Source organism: Arachis hypogaea, chromosome 5, assembly GCF_003086295.3.
Source record: "Arachis hypogaea cultivar Tifrunner chromosome 5, arahy.Tifrunner.gnm2.J5K5, whole genome shotgun sequence".
NCBI classification, from domain to species: domain Eukaryota; kingdom Viridiplantae; phylum Streptophyta; class Magnoliopsida; order Fabales; family Fabaceae; genus Arachis; species Arachis hypogaea.
The window spans coordinates 70,736,371-70,758,737 of NC_092040.1; the positions used below are offsets into that span (position 1 = coordinate 70,736,371).

Consider the following 22,367-nt stretch of genomic DNA (forward strand, 5'->3'; position numbering starts at 1 on the left):
TTAACTCTTGCAATTCTTGTTTGCCTTCCAAGGACTGTTTCAGAGTTTCAGCTGCTGGATTGCTTTCCTTCAAACACAGATGGCTACTATCATCCTTAGGCTTTTCAGGTTCTGGTTCAGGCTCAGATGCAGGTTTGAAAACATGGAAAATGAGCTGTTCATCATGTATTCTCAAAATTAGCTCTCCTTGTTCTACATCTATGAGCGCTCTAGCAGTGGCTAGAAATGGCCTTCCCAGAATGATAGGGTGTAGGTAGCTTTCCTCCATGTCCAAAATGACAAAGTCTGTGGGGAAGAAATAATTTCTCACTTTCACCAGCACATTCTCAACTACCCCTTCAGCTTGCTTCTGAGTTTTGTCAGCCAGTTGTATGATTACATCAGTGGATCTCACCTCATTCAGTTGTAGCCTCTTCATAAGAGTCAGAGGCATCACATTTATGCTAGCTCCTAGATCACAGAATCCTCTGTCAATTTTTGTTTCCCCTATGATGCAGGGGATATGAAAACTTCCTGGGTTTGTTTTCTTAGAGGCTATGTCCTTCTTGATGAGGATACTGCATTCTTTGTTCATTATTACAGTTTGTCCTCCCTTCAAAACTCTTTTCTTGCTCAGCAATTCCTTCAAATACTTGATATGTGTAGGCATCTGCTGGAGAATCTCAAGAAAGGGAATATTGATATGGAGAGACTTAAATGTCTCTAAAAACCTTGAATATGTTTTCCCTTTTTCACCTCCTCCTAACCTCTGAGGAAATGGTGCTTTTGGTTGGTATGTTTCCAGCATGCCTTTATTTTGCAGTTCCTTGGCTTGCTCAGTTTCACTTTCCTGCTTAGCTTCTTCCACACCTTCCTTCAAGATTTCTGGCTCCTGTTCTGATGGTCTGATTCCTTCTTCTTCTGAGACTTCCTTCAATATGGTGATGGCCTTGCATTCTTCCCATCTCACTCCCTTTTGTTCCCCTTTAGGATTCTTTTCTGTGTCACTAGGGAACACTGCAGTTGACTTGGGGGCCTGTTGAGATAGCTCTCCTACTCGAGAATCCATCCTCTTGAGTTTTTCACCATGGTTCCTTAAGGTAGATCTCACATCATCCCTAAAGCTTTTCAACTCACTTATGTCCTGACCCATGTTTGCAAGCATTCCTTCTATCCTGGTTAATTGATCTTGAAATTGTTGGTTCGGATTAGGTTGGGCAGGTTGATTATTTTGGCCATGATATGGTGGTTGGGAGTAAGTGTTTTGTGTGGCTTGGTATGATCTTTGGTTGGAGTTTTGGTATGTGGAATTGTTATGTTGGTTGGGGTTGTAAGGTTTGTGGTTTTGTGGTTGGGTTTGCTGGTTTCCCCACCCAAAGTTTGGGTGGTTTTTCCAGCCTCGGTTGTAAGTGTTGGAATGTGGATCATATGGTTGCCTTTGTTGATTTCCCACATAGTTGGCCTCTTCCCAATCACCTCCTTCAGTGCTTACTTCCTCTTGATCTTGTGTATGTATTGCAGCCACTTGATTTGTTTCTAATTTCCTGGTGAGCTCTACTAGTTGCTTGGCAAATACCTTGTTTTGGGCTAGAATTGTATCAACATGGTTCAGCTCCATGACTCTCTTAGTGTTGTGTCTCTCTGAAGCATAGTAGTACTCATTCTCAGCCACTGTCTCAATCACTTCAATGGCTTCTTCCACAGTCTTTTTCCTGTTCAATGAACCTCCTGATGAATGGTCTACAGCCTTCCTTGATTCATAAGAAAGTCCATCATAGAAAATATGCAATTGCACCCAGTCATGGAACATGTCTGGTGGGCATTTCCTTGTCAAATCCTTGAACCTCTCCCATGCCTCGTAGAGAGTTTCACCATCTTGTTGTCTAAAAGTCTGAACCTCAGATCGAAGCCTATTGACCTTTTATGGGGGGTAGAAACGTGCCAGAAACTTGCTTTCCACCTCATCCCAGGTTGTTAGGCTCCCCCTTGGGAATGATTCCAGCCACTTAGCTGCCTTGTCCCTAAGTGAAAATGGGAACAAGAGCAGTTTATAGGCATCTTCCTGGACTCCATTGGACTTCACAGTGTCACAAATTCTCAGGAATTTTGTGAGATGTTGGTTTGGATCTTCATTAGCACTCCCACCAAATGAACAATGATCCTCCACCAGTGATATTAGCTGTGGTTTGAGTTCAAAATTGTTGACCTGAATGGGTGGTTTCTGAATGCTGCTACCACAATTCCCAGAGGTTGGGTTTATGTATGAACCAAGAACCCTCCTCTCGAGAATGGCATTGTTTCCATCAGCTCTCTCATGGTTGTGAACTTCTCTATCCATGTTGAGATCTAGAGCTTCCTCAAAATTGTCCTCAGATTCTCCTTCAGATTCTTCTTCTCTCAGTACTCTCTTCCCTCTTGCTTCCCTTCTAAGTTTATGAAGGGTCCTCTCTGGTTCGGTATATGGAGGAGTTGATGTCTCTCCTCTCCTACCTGTCATACAAGAACACAACACAGGCAACAAACAAGTGAAATACTCTTGGCTAATGGAAGAGTATGGTTAGAGCAGTTGAGGAATTAATTCAAATAGTTAGTGAGTCAGTGAGTTAGTTGCTTGAATTTAAAGGCATAAAGAAAGAAAGCAAGTAACAGAGTGCAGAAATTAAAATTCAACAAGTAACTTGAACTGAATTAACAAAACAAGAAAAATGCTCAATCTAGTTAACTTCCAATTTGAGAATTGTCAATCGAAAACCAATCCCCGGCAACGGCGCCATAAACTTGATGCTACAATTTTAGGAAATTGCACGATCGGCAAAAATTCCTTCCGGCAAGTGCACCGGTTATCGTCAAGTAAAAACTCACAATAGAGTGAGGTCGAATCCCACAAGGATTGGTTGAGTGAGCAATTCGGATTAGAAGTGCGTTCTAGTTGAGCGGAATCAAGATTTAGATGAGAATTGCGGAATCTTAAATTTCATGAATTAAAGAGCTAGAAGCTAAATTGCTGAAATTAAAAAGGGGTCGGGGTGATTGCATGAATTTAATTGCAGAATGTAAAGAGAAAGTGGTAGATCAGAAATGGGGAATTCATTAGGTTTCAGGAGATATTGAGATCTCCGAATCAAAACATTTTTATCCCTTCCTCAACCAATGCATTCATTAAATTTTGCTTGGCAATCTTATATGATTGGATCCCAATCCCTTGGCTCACCAATTCTCTCTAAAAACAAACAAATTCCCAATCCCTTGGTTTAAATGTTCATAAGAAGAGATGATGCTCGATCACTGATTATACCACACAGTTTCATGAACCACAATTTGGTAGGATTACATGTCACAATATCCATCCAAACCTCAATCCAATTCACTGTGAGAAAGCTTCTCTAGCATGAATCCTCCATTCCTTTCCCAAGGTTCCGAAGGATTCCAATTATGGATAGTTTCTTTCCCAAGACAACTAACCAATGGAATTAGATCGAGAAGCTTTCTAACAAAATTCAAGAGAAAAGATTGAAGAAGAAGATAAAAACTATTATTGATTCATTGAATTACAATAGAGCTCCCTAACCCAATGAAAGGGGTTTAGTGAGTCATAGCTCTGAATTCAATTACAAAAGTGTGAAAACTAGCAAAATGATCCAAAAGTCCTTTTCTAACTTAAATTCTATCCTATTTATACACTTTCTAAATTGAGCTTCTGTTGTGTTTCTTGGGCTTTGAGGCCTTTCCCTGATTTCCTTTTGCTTTGGGTTTATGATCCATAACCCTGATGAGGCTGCTGATCCAATTCTGTAACATTCATTGAGCCAACTTAGTGATAATCAAGTAATGACACATGACTCAACAAATTGAAATTCCAGACTCATCAATTCTTCAGGCCCAATCCCATAAACCATGATATTCAATTGGGTTTCATACCAGAGTACGTTTAAGTTAATGTTTGTGCTCAAATGCTAACTTAAACTGCAATATCTTTGGCCCAGAAACCTTTTCAAATAGTGGCGTTTAAGTTGCAGTTTAAGCTTCAGTTTAAGGTTAAACTGAAGCTTAAACGTGGAAATGAGAAAGCAACCCTGGAGGAGAAAAAATAGTCGAACACGTTTAAGCTTCAGTTTAAGGTTAAACTGAAGCTTAAACGTGGAAATGAGAAAGCAACCCTAGAGTAGAAAAAATAGTCGAACACGTTTAAGCTTTCAGTTTAAGGTTAAACTGAAGCTTAAACGTGGAAATGAGAAAGCAACCCTGGAGGAGAAAAAAATAGTCGAACACGTTTAAGCTCCAGTTTAAGGTTAAACTGGAGCTTAAACGTGGGAATGCTCCCTGGTGCATTTCTCAATTCTGGCGTTTAACTTCCAGTTTAAGGTTAAACTGGAGGTTGAACGCCACTTTCAGCTTTTCCTGATTTTGGCGTTTAAGCTCCAGTTTAAGCTTAAACTGCTTAAACTGGAGCTTAAACTGGAGCTTAAACTGCTTAAACTGGAGCTTAAACTGGAGCTTAAACTCCACATGTGATATTCAAGCTTCCTTTATTGATTTTGTTGCTTCCTTGCCTAACCTCTTCTTCCCTGAAATCATCCAAACAACTGCATCAAAGTCTTGCAAAATTTCATGAGAAATCTTCCATTCATAGCATTCAAGTAATATAACTAAAAACTCATGAAATTTGCATCAAAATCATACTGTTTGGATGGTTCATTGCTTTGTTATTCATTTAACCATTCTTGGTTACTTTAAGCTCAAGAAAATGCATAAAACAACTAAAACTAACAGAAAAATGCTAGTGAAACTAGCCTAAGATGCCTTGGCATCAATGTCTTCAATGGCTTCCTCAGTAACCAGAATTTGTTTGCCTCTGTGCTGTACTACATCCAGGGATGTTTTAAAGTAGTTACAGTATAATTTTCTGACCCAGGATGAGTTGATCTCAGTCAAGTTTCTCTCCAGGAAGAACCAGCCTCTCTATTTAATTTGACCTGAAGTGTATTGCTTGAGTTCTTCTGGAATTTTGAGTGTCCTTTCCAGGTATATGTTCCTGGATGTGGCAAAAACTAGGTACTTCAGCTCATAGTATTTGTTTGCAAATTTTACTGGGTCAGCTGCAGGTATCAACTGATCAGCCTTTTCCTGCGGGGTAAAGGTCTTTTCCCACCAGGAATCATCATGCAAAATGTCGAGGATGGTCATAGAGGATTCGCCTATTTTCCTTTGTCAGTGGTTGCCTTGCCTTTTCCTTTGCTTTGAGGGTCAGACATCCTGAAAACCAGAAATTCCATGATATAATTGAAGAACAAAAGCAGGAAAACAAGTAGGCAAGTAGAATAATAGCAATATAAGCACAGAGTTGCAAAAGAGCAAGAGAAGCATGAAATGAGTCAAATATATGTGCATTGTGGATTGTGTTCAAGTGAAAAAGTCTGAAAATAGAAATCACAATCCAAAATATATGATAAGTGGAAGTCATATTAATTAGGAAAATAGTGATCATGCCCTGAGTTAGAAAGTTAAAGTAGTTAGGTAAAAAGGGAAATCAGAAAGTTAAAATGGTTAGTAGGTAAAAAGGAAGTTAGAAAGTAAAAGCAGTGAGTTAATAAAAAGAAAGTTAAAGTAAGTGGCACGATGATGGGTTTCCTAGTTAACAATAAATTCACAAATTTAAAGAACAAGCAACTCATATTCAAGCAAGGATTTCAGTTTATTAATGTTAATTCAGATAGATACAAGAGTTGCAAAATTAAAATGAAATCATTAATAATGCAATTTATTAACTAGGGAATCAACAGGAAGAAGAATGCTAGCCCGTGCATTCATGAATTGGTTTGGTAGTAGCCAAGTAGTGCAAAATTCAAAATTGTCAAAACCAATACAAGAATGGGAAAAATGAAACAATTTGCAGAAAATTGGGCAACATTTCGGCTAAAATTGGATGTTCCCGGGAAATAAACAGCAAGAAAAATCAGTTCATATAGAAATAAATAAAACTTCAAAGAGACACAAATAACATGAACATGAAAGAACAGTGTAATAGCAGCATGAAACATGGAAGAACAATATATGAACAATAAGATCATCACGGCAAAATCAGAATCGCGAAATAGATAAAACAAGTAGCAAGAATGGCACAATTATCAGGCCTAAATCCACTAACCACATTCTAGCTACCTAACCACCTATAATCCACTACAATCATGCATCTCTAACTATCCTAATTTGAACTGAATCTGAAAAATATGCAATAACTATTAATGAAAGAGGAATCGGTGTTTGGCAGAACCTGGTATGTGTATGAACAGAGGTATGGATCAAATAGATGGCAGGAATGCGGTGGTGGTGTTGCTGATGCGGCGGCGATGGGAGGGGGGCGCGGTGGTGGTCTGAGGTGGTGGCAGGGGGTGGGTTTGTAGTGCTGGGTTAGGGTTAAGGGAGGGGTAAGGAAAGAAGAAGGGGGTGAAGGTTGTGGGGCTGTGGTGGTGGTCGGTGGTAATGGGAGGCGGCGCGGTGGTGGTGGCTCTGTGAGGCGGCGCGGCAGTGGAGGGAGTGCAAGGGAAGAAGAGGGGGGGAAGGAGGGTGTCTTAGCGATGGTGGGGCGGCGGCAGTCAGAGCTGGACGACTGGGAGTGGTGGTGTTTGGTGAGGGGGAGGGAGAGAGTGCAGAGGAGGAAGGAAAGGGGTGAGTGGGTGACGCGAAGGGGTAGGGTTTCGCATAGGTTGGGGTAAGTGATTTTGAATCCACGCGAACGCGTGGTTCACGCGGCAGCGTGGATGATGCGAAAATGCAACGATGCGGAAGCGTCACTGACGCGATCGCGTGAATGGGAGATAATGTAAGTGACGCGAACGCATGAAACACGTGAACGCGTCGTGTGGAATTTCACTAAACACACGATTCCAGCATCGTTTTGGCGCAACTCTCTGTTTCCATTTAGGGGACCATAATATCCACGCGACGCAGACGCGTCGCTCATGCTTTCGCATGGGATGATTATGGTGCAAGTGATGCGTTCACGTCAGGGACGCGAACGCGTGGGCCGTATTGTGCTAAATGCACACCAGTCGCACGATTCCAGCCTAACTTTTTGGGCGTCGGATCTTTACGCCAATTTCCATTCGACACCCACGCGTGGCCTACGCGTTCGTGTGGGGTGTTTTTTTTTGAAATGCAGAATGCAGTATGCAGATGCTTATGCAGATATTATGAATAATTCCAGGTTCAATAAAATAAAAGAGAACTCAAAGACAACCGAAACAAAATAAAAGTGAAAATGGAACAATCATACCATGGTGGGTTGTCTCCCACCTAGCACTTTTGGTTAAAGTCCTTAAGTTGGACATTCCGGTAAGCTTCTTGTTATGGCGGCTTGTGTTTGAATTCGTCCAGAAATCTCCACAAGTGTTTGGAATTCCAACAGCCTCCGGGGTCCCAAACAAGGCACGTAAAGCCCTTGAGCAGTTTTAAGCAGATTCTCAGGCTTTCAATGTGCTGAATGTCAGAACAGACTCCAGGATCCCAGACGTTGCCTTTACACCCGTTTTTGTCTTGATCTGCATTTTTCTAGTCGGGTGATATGTAATATGAATTCTCACTGTAGTGAGCAAACAGCTTTCGAGACCCAACTAATCGAACTCTGTACCAATCCTTGCTCCTCAAATTAAAGTGTGAAACCTCATGGAATCTTGCATACCAACTCTGAGTGCGAGACATTTCCCTTTTGCTCTTAAAGCCGCAAAAAGCTCTAAGCTAGCCATCTGTTTCAAGTAAACCATATTCAAGTGGAAAAGTAAAGATAAAAGTTAAGGATTTTACCCACTTGAAGTTGGAGTTGGGTGGTAGTGACCTTGGGATAAGTGTTTCCAGTGGTTCTGCAAGCTCTACGCCCTTGTGTTCTGCTGTGAATTCCTCCACTTCTCTGCAAACTTCTTTAATTTCAACCATGTCTTGTTCAAAGTCCTCGATTTCTTCCTCAACATCACTCAAGTCATAAGTTGGAGGTTGAGAAAAATCTACCTCAACATCATCTTCGTATTCATTTAGGGAAGATTCACCTGTCTAAAAGAATTCACTTGCGGATGCAAGTTTATTACTAAGAGAACTTGACTTGTGATTATCATCATCAAGGAAACTTGCGTCTTGGGTTATTCCATCCAATTCTTCACAGTATACCTACTTTGGGGGTTGTGCACTATCCTCCTTAGCATCAATTGTAACATCCTTGACAGAATTCTCCACAACTCTGGATTCCCATGGAGGTTCAGCGTCTCCTAAGTCTTCAATCAACTCTTCTTCTTCTATAATGACAGCTCCTTTTCCTTGTTCCAGTACGAAGTCATGCTCTGTACTGTCTACTGGAGTTTCTAATATCTTCTTCATGCTACGTTCTTCATTAAATTGTCCACATGGAGCTATGGGAATTCCTTGAGTGTCCGAACGTCTGGAAGATAATTGATTTATTCCTTGCTCCAGTTGATGAATGGTTGCATGAAATTGATCTACTATTTCCTTGAGGCGAGCCTGTGATTCTTGAGGTGATGGATACGGGCATGGTACATAGGGAGGTGGTGGTTCTTGGGAGTAATTATATTGGAATTGGGGTGGATAAGGGTCATACCGGGGTGAATGGTGAAAAGGGGCTTGTGAGTATGGTGGTTCGAAGCTATGTTGAGAGGATGGTCTATAAGCGCAGGGTGGGGCTTATTGGTAAATACGAGGGGGTCCACCATATCTATTAGCTTGGTATGCATTGTAGAATGGTCTTTGTCCATGATATCTTGGAATGTGTTGTTACCTAAAGGGTTGATCAGATACTCTTGGCTCCATCCATCTTTGATTGCTTTAACCGTGACGCATAGTCCTGTTATAGCTTCCACTCCTTTCAACAAAATTAGAACCAAACTCAAACCGAGAGGGGTGAGAACTCATAGTAGCTAATAGAAATAAAAAGGGAAAACAAAAATAGATAAACAAGTAAAAGAAAAATATTTACAATAACCAATAATAAGGCACACATTTGCAATTCCCCGGCAATGGCACCATTTTGACAAACGGATTTCCTATCGGTAAAGAAATTCACAAATATATAATCGCGTTACAAGTATAGCTTCTAAACCAACAGAAAATCTTTTCGTACAAACGTTTGGTTGTCACAAGTAACAAACCCAATAAAATTTATAAACCGAAGTATTCAAACCTCGGGTCGTCTTCTCAAGAAATTGTAGGAAAGTATTATTTATTATTGGTTATGAAAAACAGTATTTTTGGGTTTTTGAAAGGTTGAATGAGAAAAATAGATTGCAGGGTGATGAGCGGATAATTTATACGCTTTTTGGCATTGTTTTTAGTATGTTTTTAGTATGTTTTAGTTAGTTTTTATTATATTTTTATTAGTTTTTATTTAAAATTCAATTTTCTAGATTTTACTATGAGTTTGTGTGTTTTTCTGTGATTTCAGGTATTTTCTGGCTGAAATTGAGGGACCTGAGCAAAAATCTGATCCAGAGGCTAAAAAGGACTGCAGATGCTGTTGGATTCTGACCTCCCTGCACTTGAAGTAAATTTTCTGGAGCTACAAAAGGCCAATTGGCGCGCTCTTAATTGAGTTGAAAAGTAGACATCCTGGGCTTTCCAGCAATATATAATAGTCTATACTTTTCCCGAGATTTGATGGCCCAAACAGGCATTTCAAGTCAGCTCAAGAGTTCTGGCATAAAACGCCGGAACTAGCACAAGAATGGGAGTTAAACGCCCAAATTGGCACAAAAGCTGGCGTTTAACTCCAAGAAAAGTCTCTACACATGAAAGCTTCAATGCTCAGCCCAAGCACACACCAAGTGGGCCCAAAAGTGGATTTTTATGTCATTTACTCATCTTTGTAAACCCTAAGCTACTAGTTCTCTACAAATAGGACTTTTTGCTATTGTATTTTCATCTTTGGACGTCTAGTTCTTAGATCATCTTGGTTCTTTTGGTTCCCTCTCTGGGGCCGAAGCCAATGATCACCATTATCACTTATGTATTTTCAACGGTGGAGTTTCTACACACCATAGATTAAGGTGTGGAGCTCTGCTGTACCTCGAGTATTAATGCAATTACTATTGTTCTTCTATCCAATTCGGCTTATTCTTGTTCTAAGATATCACTTGTTCCTCAACTTGATGAATGTGATGATCCGTGACACTCGTCATCATTCTCACCTATGAACGTGTGCCTGATAACCACCTCCGTTCTACCTTAGATTGAGTGGATATCTCTTGGATCCCTTAATCGGAATCTTCGTGGTATAAGCTAGAATTGATGGCGGCATTCAAGAGAATTCGGAAGGTCTAAACCTTGTCTGTGGTATTCTGAGTAGGATTCAAGGATTGAATGACTATGACGAGCTTCAAACTCCTGAAGGCTGGGTGTTAGTGACAGACACAAAAGAATCAATGGATTCTATTCCAACCTGATTGAGAACCGACAGATGATTAGCCGTGCTGTGACAGAGCGCGTTGAACATTTTCACTGAGAGGACGAGACTGTAGCTATTGACAATGGTGATGCCCAACATACAGCTTGCCATGGAAAGGAGTAAGAAGGATTGGATGAAGACAGTAGGAAAGCAGAGAGACGGAAGGGACAAAGCATCTCCATACGCTTATCTGAAATTTTCACTAATGAATTACATAAGTATCTCTATCTTTATTTTATGTTTATTCATAAATCATTCATAACCATTTGAATCCGCCTGACTGAGATTTACAAGATAACCATAGCTTGCTTCATACCAACAATCTTTGTGGGATCGACCCTTACTCGCGTAAGGTTTATTACTTGGACGACCCAGTGCACTTGCTGGTTAGTTGTGCGAAGTTGTGATAAAGAGTTGAGATTGCAATTGTGTGTACCATGTTGATGGCGGCATTGATGATCACAATTTCATGCACCAAGTTTTTGGCGCCGTTGCTGGGGATTGTTTGAGTTTGGACAACTGACGGTTCATCTTGTTGCTTAGATTAGGTATTTTTCTTCAGAATTTTTAAGAATGAATTCTAGAGTTTCAAGGTGATGTTCTTATCATCACCAAAGCTAATTGATTTTCATCGATTTAGCTCTTGAATGCAATGTCCTGCTGAAGCTTGGCTAGCCATGTCTAATTCCTTTAGACTAAAGCTTTAGACTAACATTGCATGATTCCTGGAATTCTTATTAAAAATTTTGAATCTCTTTATTTTCTTTTCCATATAATTTTTGAAAAATCTAAAAAAATTACAAAGTCATAAAAATCAAAAATATTTTATGTTTCTTGTTTGAGTCTAGTGTCTCATTTTAAGTTTGGTGTCAATTGCATGTTTCTGTTCTTCTTGCATTTTTCGAATTCATTGATGTGTCTTCATTGATCTTCAAGTTGTTCTTGTTGATTTCCTTACTCTGATCTTTAAATTCTCTTGTTTTGTGTGTTGTTTGGTTGTTTCTCATATGCATTCTCAATTTGTTAGTGTTAGTAGTATACAAACTTCTAAGTTTGGTGTCTTGCATGCATTGTTTATTTTATTTTAGTTGCATTTTGATTATTCCCCATCATTAAAAATTCAAAAAAATTTTAATTCGTGTCTTTTCGAGTCAATAATACAAAGAATTGAAGATTCAGAACATTCAGCAGAGGAACTACACAGAAAAAGCTGGGCATTTAAACGCCAGCCAGGGCAACTGGCTGGGCGTTTAACGCTCAAAAGGGTAGCATTTTGGGCGTTAAACGCCAGAATGGATACCATTCTGGACGTTTAACGCCAGGATGGCACAAGAGGGAAGATTTTGTTTTTAATTCAATTTTTTTTAAGTTTTCATAATTTTTCAAAATCAAATCTTTTTCAAATCATATATTTTCAATCATATATTTTCAAAATCAATTTCTTTCCATTTTCAAAAATACTTGCTAACAATTAATGATTTTATTCAACGTTTCAAGTATGTTGCCTTTTCTGTTGAGAAAGGTTTAATGTTTGAATCATATCTTTTCTTGTTAGCCAAGTCATTGATTTTAAAAAAATCAAATCTTTTTAAATTGTTTTTCAAATCATATCTTTTCAATCATATCTTTTTAAAACTATAACTTTTCAATCATATCTTTTTAATCACATCTTTTTCAAAATAGTTTTCAATCATAACTCTTTGATTTCCAATTTCAAAATCTTTTTCAAAATCACTTTATTTCTTTCTCAATCTTAGTTTTCAAAAATCAATCAGTATTTTTTCAAAATTCACTTTAATTTTCAAAAATTTCTTCCCCTCTTCTCACATCCTTCTATTTATGGACTAACACTCCTCCTCAATGCACAATTCGAACTCTATCTTGATAAGTTCGAATTCTTCTACCTCTTCCTTCTATTTTTTTTCCTCTGACACCTCAAGGAATCTCTATACTGTGACATAGAGGATTCCATATTTTTTCTTGTTCTCTTTTTTTTCATATGAGCAGGAGAAAAGACAAAAGCATTCTTGTTGAGGCTGACCTTGAACCTGAAAGGACCTTGAAGCGAAAGCTAAGAGAAGCTAAAGCACAACTCTCTGTAGAGGACCTAACAGAAATCTTCAAAGAAGAAGACATGGCAGCCAAAAACAACAACAATGCCAACAATGCAAGGAAGGTGTTGGGTGACTTTACTACTCTTACTCCCGACTTCTATGGGAGAAGCATCCTTATCCCTGCCATTGGAGCAAACAACTTTGAGCTTAAGCCTCAATTAGTTTCTCTAATGCAACAGAATTGCAAGTTCCATGGACTTCCATTGGAAGATCCTCATCAGTTTTTAGCTGAATTCTTGCAAATCTGTGACATTGTCAAGACTAATGGGGTTGACCCTGAGGTCTACAGACTTATGCTATTCCCTTTTGCTATAAGAGACAGAGCTAGGATATGGTTGGACTCACAACCTAAAGAAAGCCTGAACTCTTGGGAAAAGCTAGTCAATGCCTTCTTGCAAAGTTCTTTCCACCTCAAAAATTGAGTAAGCTTAGAGTGGAAGTCCAAACCTTCAGACAGAAGGAAGGTGAATCCCTCTATGAAGCTTGGGAAAGATACAAACAATTGATCAGAAAGTGTCCCTCTAACATGCTTTCTGAATGGAGCATCATAGGTATCTTCTATGATGGTCTATCTGAACTGTCCAAGATGTCATTGGACAGCTCTGCTGGAGGATCTCTTCATCTGAAGAAGACGCCTGCTGAAGCTCAAGAACTCATTGAAATGGTTGCAAATAACCAATTTATGTATACTTCTGAAAGGAATCTTGTGAACAATGGGACGAATCAGAAGAAAGGAGTCCTTGAGATTGATACTCTGAATGCCATACTGGCTCAGAATAAAATATTGACTCAGAACGTCAATATGATTTCTCAAAGTCTATCTGGAATGCAAGCTGCACCAGGCAGTACTAAGGATGCTTCATTTGAAGAAGAAGCTTATGATCCTGAGAACCCATCAATGGAAGAGGTGAATTACATAGGAGAACCCTATGGAAACACCTATAATCCTTCATGGAGAAATCACCCAAATCTCTCATGGAAGGATCAATAGAGACCTCAACAAGGTTTCAACAACAATAATGGTGGAAGAAACAAGTTTAGCAATGGCAAGCCTTTTCCATCATCTTCTCAGCAACAGACAGAGAATTCTAAGCAGAGTCACTCTGACTTAGCAACCATGGTCTCTGATCTAATCAAAACCACTCAAAGTTTTATGACTGAAACAAGGTCCTCTATTAGAAACGTGGAGGCACAAGTGGGTCAGCTGAGCAAGAAAGTTACTGAACTCCCTCCTAGTACTCTTCCAAGCAATACAGAAGAGAATCCAAAAGGAGAGTGTAAGGCCATCAACATGGCCAAACTTGGAGAGGAGGAAGAGGCAGTGATCGCCACTGAGGAAGACCTCAATGGACATCCACTGGCCTCCAATGAGTTCCCTAATGAGGAACCATGGGAATATGAGGCTCACACTGAGACCATAGAGATTCCATTGGATTTACTTCTGCCATTTATGAGCTTTGATGAGTATTCTTCCTCTGAAGAGGATGAAGATGTCATTGAAGAGTAGGTTGCTAAATACCTTGGAGCAATCATGAAGCTAAATGAGAAGTTATTTGGTAATGAGACTTGGGAGGATGAACCTCCTTTGCTCACCAAAGAACTGGATGACTTGACTAGGCAAAGATTACCTCAAAAGAGACAGGACCCTGGAAAGTTCTCAGTACCTTGTACCATAAGCACCATGACCTTCAAGAAGGCTCTGTGTGACCTAGGGTCAAGCATAAACCTCATGCCCCTCTCTGTAATGGAGAAGTTAGGGATCTTTGAGGTACAAGCTGCAAGAATCTCACTAGAGATGGCAGACAATTCAAGAAAATAAGCTTATGGACTGGTAGAGGATGTTCTGGTAAAGATTAAAGATCATTACATCACTGCTGATTTCATAGTCCTAGAGACTGGGAAGTGCATGGATGAATCCATCATCCTTGGCAGACCCTTCCTAGCCACAGCAAAGGCTATGATTGATGTTTACAGAGGAGAATTGATCATTCAAGTGAATGAATAATCCTTTGTGTTTAAGGCTCAATGATATCCCTCTGTAACCATGGAGAGGAAGCATGAAGAGCTTCTCTCAAAACAGAGTCAAACAGAGCCCCCACAGTCAAACTCTAAGTTTGGTGTTGGGAGGCCACAACCAACTTCTAAGTTTGGTGTTGAACCCCCACATTCAAACTCTAAGTTTGGTGTTGGGAGGTTCCAACATTGCTCTGAGTATCTGTGAGGCTCTATGAGAGCCCACTGTCAAGCTACTGACATTAAAGAAGCGCTTGTTGGGAGGCAACCCAATGTTATATTTATTTATTTTCCTTTGTTATTTTATATTTTTTAGGTTGATGATCATGGGAAGTCACAAAATCAATTGAAAAAGCAGAAACAGAATGAAAAATAGAAAGAAAAATAGCACACCCTGGAGGAAAACTTGCTGGCGTTTAAACGCCAGTGAAGACAGCAAATGGGCGTTTAACGCCCAGTCTGGCACCATTCTGGGCGTTTAACGCCAGAAAGGGGCATGATGATTGGATTTTTGACGGTATAGAATTTCACAAATGAATTCTCGTTGCAAGTATAGTTTCCAAACCAATCAAAAATCCTTTCATACAAAAGATTGTTTGTCACAAGTAACAAACCCCTAATTTTATAAACCGAAGTATTCAAACCTCGGGCCGTTCTCCCTAGGAATTACAATAAAGTGCCTTGTTATTGGTTAGAAATGTGTTTTGGGGTTTTGGATAAGAAGCATGAAAAGTAAATGGCAATGAAAATAAACTAACAACTATAAAAGGCTCTTGGCAAGGTATGAAAATTAGAAGTCCTATCCTAGTTATCCTTCTCAATTGTGATGAGAATTGTTCATTGCTACCACTTAGTTAACCCTTACTAAATAAAGAAAAGTCAAGTGGATGAATTGACTTGAGCCACAAGTCCTAGCCAACTCCCAAGAAAAGACTAGCTTTAGTGCACTCCAAACCAATTAGCAATCTCTCCAATTACCAATCAACAAAGGAATTAGATAACGCAAGTGTCACTAATTACTCTACCTAGTCCAAGAAGAACAAAATCTAACTAATAGCTATAAGAGACATTTTATCAAACACATAGAGTGCAATACAAGTAAACACATGAATTTGCAAGAATTAAGGAGAGATCTAACTACAAAGGCAAGAGATCAACAATATAAAAGCAAAGAAGAACAATTATTATGAATTACCTCTTATTGAATTGGAAGAAAATGGAAGGAACAATAGTAGATCTACAACAAAGTATAAGAACAACATAAAGGAAATTACAATAAAGGAATGGAAGAAGAAGGAATGTAACAACAAGGAATTGAGAAGATAGAAGTTGAAGAAGATGAATTAAAATATAGATCTAAGAACTAAACCTAATCCTAATCCTAATCCTAGAGAGAAGTGAGAGCTTCTCTCTCTAGAAACTACTTCTAACTACTAAACTAAGCTAATGATCAAAAGTATGAAAAGTATCCCCATTCCCCCTTCAATCCTTGGCTTAAATAGCATCAGAAATGAGTTGGATTGGGCCCACAAGGCTTTTAAAATCGCTGGCCACGTTTTGCTTTAAGTGAACCAGGTGGCAGCAACGACACGTGCGCGTACTATGCGCGTGCGTGCCACCATACGTGTAGCAACTATGGCAAATCTTATATTGTTTCGAAGCCCCGGATGTTAGCTTTCTAACCCAACTGGAACCGCATCATTTGGATCTCTGTAGCTCAAGTTATGATCGTTTAAGTGCAAAGAGGTCGGCTTGACAGCTTTCCGGTTCTTTCATTTCTTCATGAGTTCTCCAACTTTTCATGCTTCTTTCTTCATTCCCTTGATCCAATCTTTGCCTCCTAAACCTTAAATCACTTAACAAACATATCAAGGCATCTAATGGAATCAAGGAGAATTAGATTTAGCTATTTTAAGTCCTAAAAAGCATGTTTTCACTCTTAAGCACAATTAAAGGAGAAGTTATAAAACCATGCTATTTCATTGAATAAATGTGGGTAAAATGTCATAAAATCCCTTAAATCAAGCACAAGATAAACCCTACAAATGGGGTTTATCAACCTCCCCACACTTAAACCAAGCATGTCCTCATGCTAAAACCAAGAATGAAGTAAGGGTATGGCATTTATTCAATGGAAACTAACTAAATGCAATCTACCTATATGCAACTATCTAAATGAATGCAATTGCTTGGTCAAAATAAATCAATTCCCAAGAAGCATATATGCACAAGGGCTAAGGACTAGCAAGTCTAATCCAAAATTGAATTGAGTTATTAAATACTTTTACAAACTTGCATGCGAAGAGATGATCATAGGTGGAAACACGTAATTGAGCCTCAAACCCTCACCGGTAGTGTTTGCACTCTATTCGCTCACGTGTTTAGGGTTGATTCGCTCAATTCTCCTCTATTTCATGCTTTCTAAGATTTGTTTTTCTTCTAACAATCAACAAATATTTTATGCATGCATACAAGTATCATGAGGTCTTTTCTTTGGTTGTAATGGGGCTAGGGTCAAGGTACGATGCATATATGGTTAAGTAAGCTTGAAATTTGAATCTTTGATAAGCTTAAACTTCCCACCTAACCTATGACATCCTATACAATTAAGTTCTAACCTAACTACCCATTCCTCACTTTTCCACATACTCATGCATTTCCTTTTCATTTCACAACACTCATGCATTGATTTTATTGAGCTACACTTTGCTTTGGGGCATTTTTGTCCCCTTTTTATTTCTTTCTTTTTTTATTTTTTCTTTTCCATATTATTTTTCTTTTCTTTTTCTTTTGTTTTTCTCATTTTTTTCTTTCTATATACAAGAGCATCAATGCATAAGGTCTATACATTTGATAAATACATGAGCATGTACCCAATTCCCAATATTTTCAATAAAAATACAAAACTACCCTTTTATTCACCTAATGTCCCAAGGTTCCCACACTTGAATGATACTCACACACACTAGCCTAAGCTAATCAAAGATCCAAATTAAGGACATTTATTGTTTTCCGATTTAAGGCTTGTAATGTGCTAAATTAAGAACAAGTGGGTTAAGCGTAGGCTCAAATTGGCTAACAATGGAAGATTAAAGGTAGGGCCATTTGGGTAAGTGAGCTAATGAAATGATGGCCTTAATCATATAAATGCATGAATACACAAAATAATGGATATATAGAATCAAACAATTCAAAGATTACAATCATAGAAAGAGAATAATGCACACAAGAAGGAAAAATAAGTGGTTATAAGATGTAACCACACCATTAGGCTCAAGTCTCACTTGCTTGCGTTCTTAGCTCAAAAACATGATCCACAAGATATATAATTCAAGCAAGTTCTATGAAAAGTTTTCACTCAAATCAATTGGTGCCCTATAGATAGAAATCCTTGAAAAATTTCATTATTTTGACTAAGCTTATTTTGTATATATATGCAAAACTAAGAAAATGCAAGTAAAAATCCTAAAATCCTAGAATGAAATGCAAAAGTGTTGGAATTAGAAACTTGTCACCTAAAATCGCCGATCGGTCGGAATACCTCCCCACACTTAAAAGTTTGCACCGTCCTCAGTGCACTCAAAGATGAGCAAGGGGGTACGGCGAATCTCCGGATTACTACGTGTTCTTAGTCTTGCTTCCATGTTTGCTTGTGGTGCATTCATAATGAAAATAAAAATATAAAACCAAAAGATGAGAAAACAAAAGCAAGGAAGCATAATTGTTGGAATGAGGTAAATCACTAGAATTGAGTGAGTGAATTAGTGTGACATTAATGACAAATAGGTGTGTGAATTCTAAATTGCGTGGTTTAGAACACACATTAGCATAAAAGTTATGTCACAAAAGAAGCATGCACTTTACTCATTCTAGTGTGCTTGAGATGCTTTAAGTGAACTTGTAAGGTAAAACAAGTATTAAAGAAGCATGAAAGCATTCAAGCTAAACACATATGGATGCGTATGATCATAAAATACAATGCATTAAGGTAAATGCACAACATCCATCAAGAAGTTGCCTAATCACAAAATAAGGCTCAAATCACATGGTGGCCAAATCATGCAATTCAAAAAGAGTTACAAGTTCGAAGGCAATTCTCATCACTTGGTATTCTTAAAAGGTAAGCATGAAAACCTCAAAACCAAGTAGCAAAATATAACCTCAATTAAATAGTCCAACAAAGATTATCGAAAAACATTCATGCTAAAATAGCATTAAGGCAATAAGAGGCAACAATGTGTAGTAAACAAAGTCAATAATCCAACACTTATGATGAAAAGAGAGAAAATAAAATGAAAACTAAACTAAAACTAACTAATTAACTAGCCATCTAACTAATTAACTAACTAAAATAAATGGTTATCAATGGTGTTTGGAAGTATTGGATGAGGGGTAGAAGAAGGGAAGAAGAAAGGAGAAGGAAAAGAAATGGAAAGAGGAGAAGAAAAGAAATGGATGAAAGGAAGAAAGGGCATCCACGCGCACGCACGCATGACGCGCACGCGTAAATAGGTTTGTTTCGAGAGTGGTGCGTACGCGTCATGTGCGCGAGCGCGCAAATAGGTTTGTGCCTCAGGCCCAATTTCCGCACAGTGCAGGCCTAACTCTCGGGTCAAGGTATGGAAGGTGGAACTTCTCAATCCATGCGTACGCGTGCATGGCGCGCTCGCGTGGATGGTCCAAAACGCTTGATGCACGCGTACGCACGCAGTGCGCGTACGCGTGGATGGTGCTCTGTTTTTTTCAAAAACTTTTGCTATGTTTTTTGCACCAATCCAAGCATTCCAAACCTCCAAACAGCTACCAAAACACCATAAAACCTTATTTAACATGATAAAATGCTAATTGAACTCAACAAACTAATCAAAACATGAATTTAAACTACTTTTACCAATGTGTACAAAAAGGAAAATGAAAAGAAGTTACCATGGTGGGTTGTCTCCCACCTAGCACTTTTGTTTATTGTCCTTAAGTTGGACTCATGGGGAGCTCCTCATCAAGGTGGCTTGTGCTTGTACTCATCTTGGAATTCCCACCAATGCTTGGTTCTCCATTGTGCCCCAAGATTCTTCATGGATTGAGCCAAGTGTTGATGGAGTCCTTCACAAGCTTGGGGCTCCCAAAGTTGATCCTCTTCTTGTAATCCGGGATCCCACACTTTATTTTCACACCCTTCTTGAGGTTGATAATCATTATTAGTCCATCCGGGTGGTGAGTAAGGTGAATTCTCTATACAGTGGCCAACAGTCCTCCTAGACCCATCTATTTTAGCACTATTCCCACCTTTGTATCTCATGCTTAATGCACTATACACCAGACTGGCGTTAAATGCCAGGAAAGGGCAAGAAGCTGGCGTTAAACGCCAGAAATGGGCACTAGCCCGGCGTTTAACGCCAGAATTGGCAAAGAGAGCATTTTTGCTCGCCACTTGGTGCAGGGATGAATTTTCCTTGACACCTCAAGATCTGTGGACCCCACAGGATCCCCACCTACCCCACCACTCTCTCTCTTCTTCACCCATTCACTAATCACCTCAGCACCTCTTCCCCAAAAACCCCTCACCTATCAAATCCCACTATTCTCTTCACCACTCACATCCATCCTTCATAAAACCCCACCTACCTCACCATTCAAATTCAAACCACTTTCTCTCCCAACCCACCCATACATGACCGAACCCTACCCCTCTCTCCACTCCTATATAAACCCATCTTCACTCCTTCATCTTCACACAACCTAAACACTACTTCTCCCCCTTGGCCGAACCACAAAGCCACCTCCATCTCCTCTGTTTCTTCTTCTTCAACTCTCTTCTTTCTTCTTTTGCTCGAGGACGAGCAAACCTTCTAAGTTTGGTGTGGTAAAAGCATTTCTTTTTGTTTTTCCATAACCATTTATGGCATCTAAGGCCGGAGAAACCTCTAGAAAGAGGAAAGGGAAGGCAAAAGCTTCCTCCTCCGAGTCATGGGAGATGGAGAGATTCATCTCAAAGGTGCATCAAGACCACTTCTATGAAGTTGTGGCCAAGAAGAAGGTGATCCCCGAGGTCCCTTTCAAACTCAAAATGAGTGAATATCCGGAGATCCGACATGAGATCCGAAGAAGAGGTTGGGAAGTTCTTACCAATCCCATTCAACAAGTCAGAATCTTAATGGTTCAAGAGTTCTATGCAAATGCATGGATCACCAAGAACCATGAACAAAGTGTGAACCCGGACCCAAAGAATTGGCTTACAATGGTTCGGGGGAAATGCTTAGATTTTAGTCCGGAAAATGTAAGGTTGGCATTCAACTTGCCCATGATACAAGGAGATGAACACCCTTACACTAGAAGGGTCAACTTTGATCAAAGGTTGGACCAAGTCCTCATAGACATTTGTGAAGAGGGCGCTCAATGGAAGAGAGATTCGAGAGGAAAACCGGTTCAACTGAGAAGGCATGACCTCAAGCCCGTGGCTAGAGGATGGTTGGAGTTTATCCAATGCTCAATCATTCCCACTAGCAACCGGTCCGAAGTTACTATAGACCGGGCTATCATGATTCATAGCATCATGATTGGAGAGGAAGTAGCAGTTCATGAGGTTATATCCCAAGAACTTTATAAGGTGGCGGACAAGTCCTCTACCTTGGCAAGGTTAGCCTTCCTTCATCTCATTTGTCACCTCTGTTATTCAGTCAAAATTGACATAGAGGGAGACATCCTCATTGATAAAGACAAGCCCATCACCAAGAAGAGGATGGAGCAAACAAGAGATACCACTCATCATGAAATCCTGAGATGCCTCAAGGGATGCACTTTCCTCCACAAAACTATTGGGAGCAAATCAACACCTCCTTAGGAGAATTGAATTCCAACATGGGACAACTAAGGGTGGAGCACCAAGAACATTCCATTCTCTTCCATGAAATTAGAGAAGATCAAAGAATCATGAGAAAGGAGCAACAAAGGCAAGGAAGACACATTGAGGAGCTCAAGCTCTCCATAAGATCTTCAAGAGGAAGAACAAGCCGCCATCACTAAGGTGGACCCGTTCTTTAACTTCCTTGTTCTTTATTTTCCTGTTTTTCGAATTTTTATGCCTATGTTTATCCATGTTTGTGTCTTATGATCATTAGTGTCTTAGTGTCTATGCCTTAAATTTATGAATGTCCTATGAATCCATCACCTTTCTTAAATGAAAAATGTTCTTAATTGAAAAAGAGAAGAATTGCATGAATTTCGAATTTTATAACAGATTAGTTATTTTGATGTGGTGGCAATACTTTTGACTTCTGAATGTATGCTTGAACAGTGCATATGTCTTTTGAATTTGTTGTTCATGAATGTTGGCTCTTGAAAGAATGATGAAAAAGGAGACATGTTACTGAGGATCTGAAAAGTCATAAAAATGATTCTTGAAACAAGAAAAAGCAGTCAATTCAAATATATATATATATATATATATATATATATATATATATATATATATAATAAAGTCATGATCCAAGGCAAAAAGAGTGTGCTTAAGAACCCTGGACACCTCTAATTGGGGACTCTAGCAAAGCTGAGTCACAATCTGAAAAGGTTCACCCAGTTATGTGTTTGTGGCATGTATGTATCCGGTGATAACACTGGAAGACAGAGTGCTTTGGGCCACGGCCAAGACTCATAAAGTAGTTGTGTTCAAGAATCAGCATACTTAACTAGGAGAGTCAAACACACTATCTGGATTCTGTGTTCCTATAGAAGCCAATCATTCTAAATTTCAAAGGATAGAGTGAGATGCCAAAACTGTTCAGAGGCAAAAAGCTACAAGCCCCGCTCATCTAATTAGTACTGAT

At 39.3% G+C, this 22,367-nt stretch overlaps 2 non-coding genes across 2 annotated transcripts; one reads left to right on the top strand and one right to left on the bottom strand.

The window, feature by feature from the left end:
• Positions 1-1,787: 1,787 nt before the first annotated feature.
• On the top strand, positions 1,788-1,891 carry LOC112804981 (small nucleolar RNA R71). Its single transcript, XR_003203597.1, has one exon. It is a non-coding gene; the product is annotated as a small nucleolar RNA R71 (small nucleolar RNA).
• An 11,067-nt stretch (positions 1,892-12,958) lies between these two features.
• LOC112804368 (small nucleolar RNA R71) lies at positions 12,959-13,066 on the bottom strand. Its single transcript, XR_003202976.1, has one exon. It is a non-coding gene; the product is annotated as a small nucleolar RNA R71 (small nucleolar RNA).
• Between the last annotated feature and the right edge of the window lie 9,301 nt (positions 13,067-22,367).